Source organism: Trichosurus vulpecula, chromosome 3, assembly GCF_011100635.1.
Source record: "Trichosurus vulpecula isolate mTriVul1 chromosome 3, mTriVul1.pri, whole genome shotgun sequence".
NCBI classification, from domain to species: domain Eukaryota; kingdom Metazoa; phylum Chordata; class Mammalia; order Diprotodontia; family Phalangeridae; genus Trichosurus; species Trichosurus vulpecula.
The window spans coordinates 173,993,495-174,002,524 of record NC_050575.1 but is presented as its reverse complement, the minus strand read 5'-3'; positions in this window follow the sequence as shown (position 1 = coordinate 174,002,524).

Below are 9,030 nucleotides of genomic sequence, written 5' to 3'. Positions count from 1 at the left end.
ATGACTCTAAACAAATTCTAAAGCTACAGAACCATGAAATGACAGAGTGAAACAAATGTCCAGGCCAAGAAGGCCTTGATGGTTACTGGGAAGGGTCTATTGCACTGTGCTGGGAGCAGAGCACAGTCCAGTGTGGGCCACACCAGCAGAGACCAGGCTGGAGCAGACCTGGCAGAACATGCCTTATGGCACTGAATCATTGAACTGTGTCAGTTCCTACACTTCTCAGCTCACAAACCCCAAAGACAACTTAGAAGTAAAGGTTTGTTGGACCTGGGTGAGGAAGGATGCAGTCCTGCCCTAGCCTTGTGGGGGTGATGGTGGGTAGTGGTGGCAGGGATACTGTAGCAGCAGGAGCAGCTGCTTCCAGAGCTCCAGGCCCACAGACAGTGGGGGAATCCAGCAGTTGATCAGAGCAGGAGTGCAGGGATCTCTTTGCTGGCACTGAGGCAGGATTCTCTTTCTTAGCCCTGCTTAGATCTGGGTCTCAGTCCTTGTTGGTGGTTCTGAGGTGAGTCGAGTGATGGTATGGTAGAGCTTATGGTGATCATGGAGAGGGAGTCCTTCTAGAAGTTCAAGGCAGAAAAGAGTGCTTGAGGTACTCACAGATGAGAGCATAGGCCAGCAGATGAGCAAACACTTCTTGCTGAGTGGTATGAAGGCAGCTCTCCACTCTTGCTCCAGGGGTCCATTGCAAGCTCTTGCCACTCTGGTCTGGCTTCCAAATACAAAACGCTTTCAGAACATTCACCCTTCCCCCACAGTCATGAGCTGGGTTAATCCACTGGAGCCCTAGCTCTGGCCACCTCTACCTCTCCCATGCCTCTGCTTGTTTTCCTTCCACAGCTGCTGCTCCAGCCTGTCTCTTCCAGAGTACTAGTGAGGTAGGGAGGGGGAAGGAGATGTATCTCCTAAGGGCCTTGCTCTAGGAACCTGGGAAACTGGCACTGCTACTTGCCTGTTTTCCCTCAGGCCCCTGCTGCTTCTGGGGCTCCAGAGAACCAAAGCCACCACAAGTATAAAGAGAATCCAATAACTTGGAAACATCTAACTACTATCCCAGTTCCCCAAAACCCCATACTTTCCTTTTAATGTGCAGATCCTGCCCACTGCATGATTTTGTAGCACCAATGTTCCCAGCAAATGCTGTGGAGGTGTAAGACCAACAACCCCAGCACACAGGAGGGCTACTAGCACAGGTTCTTTTATTTGCTTTGCTAAGGAATAAACTTTAAGGGATATACAATCTCATTAATTAACCATACATATATCATTCACTTAGTTCAAGGGAAAAAGTCAGCACACCAAACTTCTCTCCCTCCTCAACTCTTCCTTATGTTTCTTCTAAGCACAGGTCATCCGTCCTGAGGCATGATCTCTATACTAATAACTAGAGGCACTCTCTCACTCTCTAGAAATTACTTCATATAAGTTTGTAAATATATGATTTATTTACTTTCTTATATACAAGTTGTAACTTCACCCAGTGAAATGAATGTTCCCTGGAAGCAATTATTGTTTTCTTGATTGTCTTGTTTTGCTACCATCTACTACAGTGTCTTGAACATAACAGCATGTTAAAAAATGCATGTAAAAGTGAATAAAATTTTACTTTAGGGCAAATTGAAATTAGGTACTAGATCAACGCCTCTGATATATACTAGCACAGTGACCTGGCCAAGTCTTTTAAACTTCTCAGTACCGTCATATAACTCTATCAGATGATAAATTCTCAAGGAGTTGGTGAGTTATACTGGGAGAATGAGTTTCATCTCTGGGAGCACTCTATACCCTTAAATTCAAAGATAAATACCAGAAGAAGAATGTCCTTAGAATGTTTTATTGTGTACTAGACTGTAAGCACCACAAAGGAGATCAAGCACAAACATTTCAGTTTGGCCAATGCTTAGAATTGTGTGCTCTACAAACAGTAGCCACGTAAGAAATGTTTATTGAAATTGTACAAATAGAGAGCTCCCAGACAGTGATAAAAAATGTTCCTTTATTTGGGCACTTTTCCCACATTACCTAAGACGAGACTGCATGTACTTCAGGTGCTTTGTAGGCAAGTTTCAACACTTTTCTAAAATGGTGACCTCAGTGTAATCCTTTCTGAGAAGTTAATGGCCTGACTGTCACAAGGACAAAAAACATAGGAACTGTAATTTCTGGCCTCAGGACAGACAGGGAGTTGATCTGAAGAAGGTGGCCAAACCTAACACTGGCTGTTGATCTTGGAAATTTCTATTTCAGAATTGTTAATTTTCTGTTGTCAAAAAGTACTTTACTATATGTCCTTGGGATCTTTGGCTAGCAGTTACTCACTGGCCCGTGACTCTACATAAAGTGTATTTGAGGGATTAGTATCCCTTAGTGTCACATCATCAGGGACCCTGCCCCAGAATGAGGTATTGTGTTGGTAAGCAAAATGGGCTCCTTAGCACTTAGTTCAGCAATTTCCCTTGAGAGATTGGTTTGTTTCCTTGAGTAATTCAGTGTATTTCATTGAGTCTTAGGAAGTGCTAAGCCCCAGGTCCAAACCCTATTAGGTGTAAAACCTATGTGGGTGTGGATTGGCAACTAAGGTGGGGCCCAAGGTGGGGCTAACTCCAGGGGGGGGGGCTAGTTTACATGTCTGGGACAGCAGAGGCTTTTAGACCACTGGGGTTTAAGTCACCTCTTTGTGACGATTCTAGGTCACGTGGGTGAGTCACTTGTGTGACTCACCCCCAACCCTGAAAAAGATATAAAACCAGAGGTTGACTGTCTCTTCTTTGGAGCTCTTTGCTGCAGCAGTGGTGGCGCAAGTGACTCTGGGCCAGCTGTTGTTCTGAGCTCCCAGGCTGAACCTAGATGTCAGTAACTGTGAATTGTATTGGGTCTCTCTATTGATGTTTGTACTTTGTTCTGAAGTTCAGGGTGCTCGCTTTTTCCCCTGAACTAAGTGAATGATATTTGTATGCTGAATTAAAGTAAGCTCGTCAACCCCTTCACCTTGCTTTCCTTAGTCAAGCAGATCAAAAGAACCTGTGCCTTTGCAGTGTGCTGGCAGCTTTCTGGGTGCTGGCTGTTGGTGGATCTTACACACCCACAACAGGTGCTAGCTGGATTGTTGAAACAAATGGCATAGTTGGCAGAATCTGCATTTAACAAGAAAACATGGCATTTTGGGGTAGTGGGTTGGTTGAATGTTTCCCTGTTTTTGGACTGCTCTTTATACTTGGGGCAGCTATGGTTCTGTGGAGTCTCAGGAGCAAGGAAGGCCTGAAGGAAAACAGGCCAGTGGAAATTCTCTGCATGGTTTCCCAGGGGCCCAAAGCAGGAGATAATCCCTTCTTCCCAGGGCTTAAGCTGATAAGCCTGACCCTGGAGGACTGTGCTGAAAGTGTAAATGTCTTGAGATTATATTGTATATGGAGTTTTGAAACAGTGGAGAATGGCCTTGGACGCTTGGAGAATGGCCTTTCTACAGATTTGGCAGGAGGGGCTCGTGAGGAGAAAGAAGAAGCAGACAGCAGCTGCTGAAATATTGATTCAGACAGAGCAGAAGACTGCCTGCATGGGAACTTTGGAAAGTTGAAAGCCCTGAGCTGCCTTGGAGCTGACTTCGATGAAAGGATCTAAGTGATGGAGAATCGCTTACATTCCAGAAGAAGCCAGCTGAGGACAGCTGGAGTTGGAACCCAGTAGCTTGGAGTCCAGCCCTGGGGCAAGATGGAAACTTTAGGGTTGCCTTAGGGCAGCCTAAGACAGACAGAGAATTGTGTGGACATTGGGGTGGCGCTCACTATGAACACAGTGTGGTGTCAGTGGCAGCCATGGCAGGACATGGAGTGGCAAGAGAATTGAGATGAAACAACAGGGAAGAAAGCATTGGAGCAAATAGAGAAGGTGTGGCACTTCTAAGATAGTGCTGGGAGCAAAAATATATGACATCTGGCAGGTCTTTCCCTAGTTACCTGGTTCTAGGTCACAATTCTAAGGCAGAGAGTAATGAACAAATCTTCAAAAAGCATGGGGCTCTAGCTGACTACTGAAAATAAAATAAATTCCTTAAACATTCTTGTATAACTCTGAGCCCAGGAATGGAATGGCAGCTCAGTTATAACTGCATGTAAGACTGCAGTAAAATGACTAGCGTAAGGGATGAAGATTAAAGGGGAACCAGCATTTTCATCTCTCTGAGATTGCAGAACCTCTCAGTAGGCCAGTAATGACTGAGTTCTGTAGAATCTTTTGAAAGCCAGCTACACACAAGCCAATAGAACCTGGATAAGATACTTACAGAGCTCAGACCAGGAGGTCACTGAAGAGACCTCTCCCTGGATAATACCAATTTCGCAGCACTAGAAACTTGTAGATCTCCAGACTGAGATATAAAAGCAGCAGAAGGACAGAAAATGACAGAAGCTAAGAACAGACATCCTCTACCCAAGATGTATATATAAACCAATATAAAGATAGAATTAAAGTTAAGAAATAGGCTGGAAATTGAGCAAACAACAAAAAGGAATCTCTTCATAAAATTCTCCTTTGTGGCAATGAAGATGAAGTGGTAAATTCAGAAGACAATGACTTCAAAACAAACACAAAGGCTAGAAAAAAATGCAGAGTGGACACAATCAACAAAAAATGTCTAGAAGAGTTAAAGAAAGAAATTTAAAAAAAACCAAAACATAACTTCAAAAACTAAAAGACAATGGAGAAGAGTGGAAAGAAGATGAGAAAAGAAATGAGGACTATGCAATGAAGTAACAAAAGGAGAATTAATTATTTAGTTTAATAAAAGGGCTTAAAAACCTTACTTCTTAAAAATATTCTATAACTACTTAAATTTTAGAATTGGACAAAGGAAGCTAATAACTTCACAATATATTAGAAGTAATTAAAAAAGCAAAAGACTGAACAATTGAAGAAAGTATGAAATACCTGATAGGAAAAACCACTTATCTAACATATATAGGAGAGATAATTTAAGAATCATTGGAATACCTAATTGTCAAGAACAGAAAGTGAAGCAATCAGAACCTAGAAATATGATTTACTTAATGAGTAAAACTATTTAAGTAGAAGGAATGATAAGGACAACAAGAGGAAAGTAAACAATTCAAAATTATAATAATCCAATTTGACTGCAAAGAAGACATAGGAGATATGAGCTGATTTACTTGTAAGAGTGGGCTTCTATGAGTGTGAAATATCATATGCATTTGTCCTTAATATGAGTGGTGGATCCCACTATGGTCATGCGGTGTGGAGACAGGGGACAAGAGTACATTGAAAAGTGGTGATATTTTTGTAATACAAATCCAAAGTATATTAATATAATTTTGTTTTAAAAAATTGAAAATTGCAATAATATATTTCAGCATAAATTCCACATTTACTTTTCCCCAATGATATAAACAGCTATTAGAAAGAGTGAAACAATTTTAGCACTTACATGAAGAAGAGCAGGTATATTGGAAATATGATGCATTTAGGTAATATGGTAGAGTGCTGGATGTAGAGTTAGGAAGATCTGAATTCAAAACTGGCCTCAGATATTTCTTAGCTATATGGCCTTGGGCAAGTTTTTAAACCTCTCACACCCTGAGTTACTTTAAATCTAAAATGAAGATATTGTTAGTAGGGATGTAGTAAGGGTCAATAACATACAGTGGTTTGAAAACCTTAAGCCTGTATATTTTTTTGTTGTTCAATTTTTCAGTCATGCCAAACTCTGTATGATCCCAAGGATGACCTATCTGTGGGATAGTTTTGGCAAAGATATTTCAGTGACTTGTCATTTCATTCTTCCGAAGGACCATTTTTTTTTCATTAGTGATCCATGAGGCAAATAGAGGTTAAGTGATTTGACCAGGGTCACACAAGTAAGCATACACTTACAGAAACCTAGTAGTTAAACAAATGAATAAGAAAATCCATGTACCCAAGGCTCTTCATGTTTCTTTATAGCAGTCCTTAATGACAAACTTTTTTTAATTCGATTTTTTATTTTTAGTTTAGAACCCTTAGTTCTATATGTTCTTGAGTTTCAAATTTTTCCCTTTGCTCCCCTCCCCCTTCCCCCCTTAAAACAGGATGCAGTCTGACATAGATTCTGCATAAACCTTCACATTAAACTTATTTACACAATAGTCAAATTGCAAAGAAGAATTATGACCAATGCAATGAATCATGAGAGAGAAGAAACAAAACCAACAAAGAAGAGAAAAAAAGAGAGCAAATAGTTTGCCTAAATCTGCATACAGACTCCACAGTTCTTTCTCTGGATTTAGCCAGCTCTCTCTACCATTAGTCTTTTGATGCTGTCTTTGAGCCTTGTATTGCTGAGGAGAGCCAAGTCTATCAAAGTTAGTCACCACAGAATCAATATGTCTGTGGTTGTGTGCAACGTTCTCCTGGTTCTGCTCCTCTTCCTCACCATTATATCATGTAGGTCTTTCTAGGTTATTATGAAGTCCATTTCTTCCCCATTTCTTATAGCACAATAGTGTTCCATTACATTCATATACCACAACTTGTTCAGCCATTCTCCAATTGATGGCCATCCCCTTGATTTTTAATTCTTTGCTACCACAAAAAGAGCTGTTATAAATATTTTTGTATACACAGGTCCCTATCCCACTTGTGTGATAGCTTTGGGATATAGCCCTAGGGGTGGCATTGCTGGGTCAAAGGGTATGCACATTTTTATAGCCCTTTGGGCATAGCTCTAAATTGCTCTCCAGAATGTCTTGATTTGTTCACAACTCTACCAACAATGTATTAATGTTCCAATTTTCCCACATCCTCTCCAGCATTAATCATTTTCTTGTTTTTTCATGTTAACTGATATGACAGGAGAGATGGGGTACCTAAGGGTTGCTTTGATTTGCCTTTCCATAATTAATAGTGATTTAGAGCATTTTTTCTTATGCCTATAGATATCTTTAATTTCTTCCTCAGAATACTACCTGTTCATATCCTTTGACCATTTCTCAATTAGGGAATGGCTTTTATTCCTATAAATTTGACTCAGTTCCCTGTATATTTTACAAATGAAGCCTTCATGAGAGACATTGGTTGTAAAGATTTTCTCCCAATTTTCTGCTTCCCTCCTAATCTTTGTTGTATTGGCTTTGTTTTTACAAAAACTTTTCAGTTTAATATAATCAAAATTATCCATTTTGCATTTTTAAGGCTCTCTATCTCTTGTTGGGTCATGAATTCTTCCCTTTCCTATAGATATGATAGGTAAACTATTCCATGGTCTCCCAAATTGCTTATAGTATCAGCCATTATTCCTAAATCATGAACCCATTTTGACGTTATTTGGTTATGTGGTGTAAGATATTGGTCTATGTCCAGTTTCCGCCTACCATTTTCCAATTTTCCCAGCAGTTTTTGTGGAATATTAAATTCTTAGCACAAAAGCTGGATTATTTGGGTTTATCAAAGAGTAGATTGCTATAGTCATTGACTTCTGCATCTTGTGTACCTGCCCTATACCCCTGATCTATCCCTCTGTTTCTTAGCCAGTAGCAGGCAGGTTTGATGACTGCTGCTCTATAGTACAGTTTGATATCTGGTATGGGTAGGCCACCTTCCCGAGCATTTCTTTTCACTAATTCCCTTGATATTCTGGACTTTTTGTTCTTCCAGATGAATTTTGTTATTATTTTATCCAGCACTGTAACATAATTTTTTGCTACTTTGATTGGTATGGCAGTGAATAAATAAATTAATTTGGGTAAAATTGTCATTTGCATTGTATTAGCTCAGCCTATCCATGAGCAACTGATGTTATTCCATTTATTTAGATCTGACTTTATTTGTGTGAGAAGTGTTTCATAATTGTGTTCATATAGGCCCTGAGCTTGTCTTGGCAGGTAGACTCCCAAATATTTTATAGTGTAACTTTAAATGGAATTTCTCTTTCTATCTCTTGCTGTTGGGCTTTGTTAGTAATATATAGGAATGCTAAGGATTTGTGTGGGTTTATTTTATATCCTGCAACTTTGCAAAAGTTGTTTATTATTTCAAGTAGTTTTTTACTTGAATCTCTAGAATTCTCTATGCAACTCATCATATCATCTGCAAAAAGTGACAATTTACTTTCTTCTTTGCCTATTCTATTTCCTTTAATTTCTTTTTCTTCTCTTAATGCTAAAGCTAGCATTTCTAGTACCAAATTGAATAATAGGGGTGATAATGGACATCCTTGTTTCACCCTGATCTTATTGGGAATGCATCAAGCTTATTCCCATTACATATAATGTTTGCTGATGGCTTGTTCAATTTCTTTTTTTTTCAGATGAGGTTATTTAGGTAATTTCCTCCCTCTTCTGTTAACCTGGGCAATTTGTATTTTTGTAAACAATCATCCATTTCCCTAAGGTTATCAAATTTATGGGCATCCAGGTGGGCAGAATAATTCCTAATTATTGTTTTAATTTCCTCTTCATTGGAGGTGAATTCACCCTTTTCATTTTTGATATTGGTAATTTGGTTTTCTTTCTTTTTTTAATCAAATTGACCAAGAGTTTATCAATTTTATTGATTTTTTCAAAAGTTTTCTTGATTTAAATTTTATTAATCTCTCCTTTGATTTTCAGTATTTCTAATTTGGTATCGATTTTGGGGGTTTTCAATTTGTTCTTTTTATAGCTTTTTCAGTTGCATGCCCATTTATTTGATCTCCTTTTTATCTATTTTATTCATGTAAGCACTTAGAGATATAAAATTTCCCCTCAGAACTGCTTTTGCTGCATCCCGAGAGTTTTAGGATGTCTCATTATTGTTTAATTATTTCTATGATTTATTCTTTGGCCAACTCATTGTTTAGGATTAGATTATTTAGTCTCCAATTAATTTTTAGTTTGTTTTTCCCTTGACATTCATTACAAGTTATTTTTATTGCATCATGATCTGAGAAGGATGCATTGACTATTTCTACATTTCTACACTGCATTTTGAGTTTTTATGACCTAATATATAGTTAATTTTTGAATATGTGCCATGTACCTCTGAGAAAAAAGCATATTC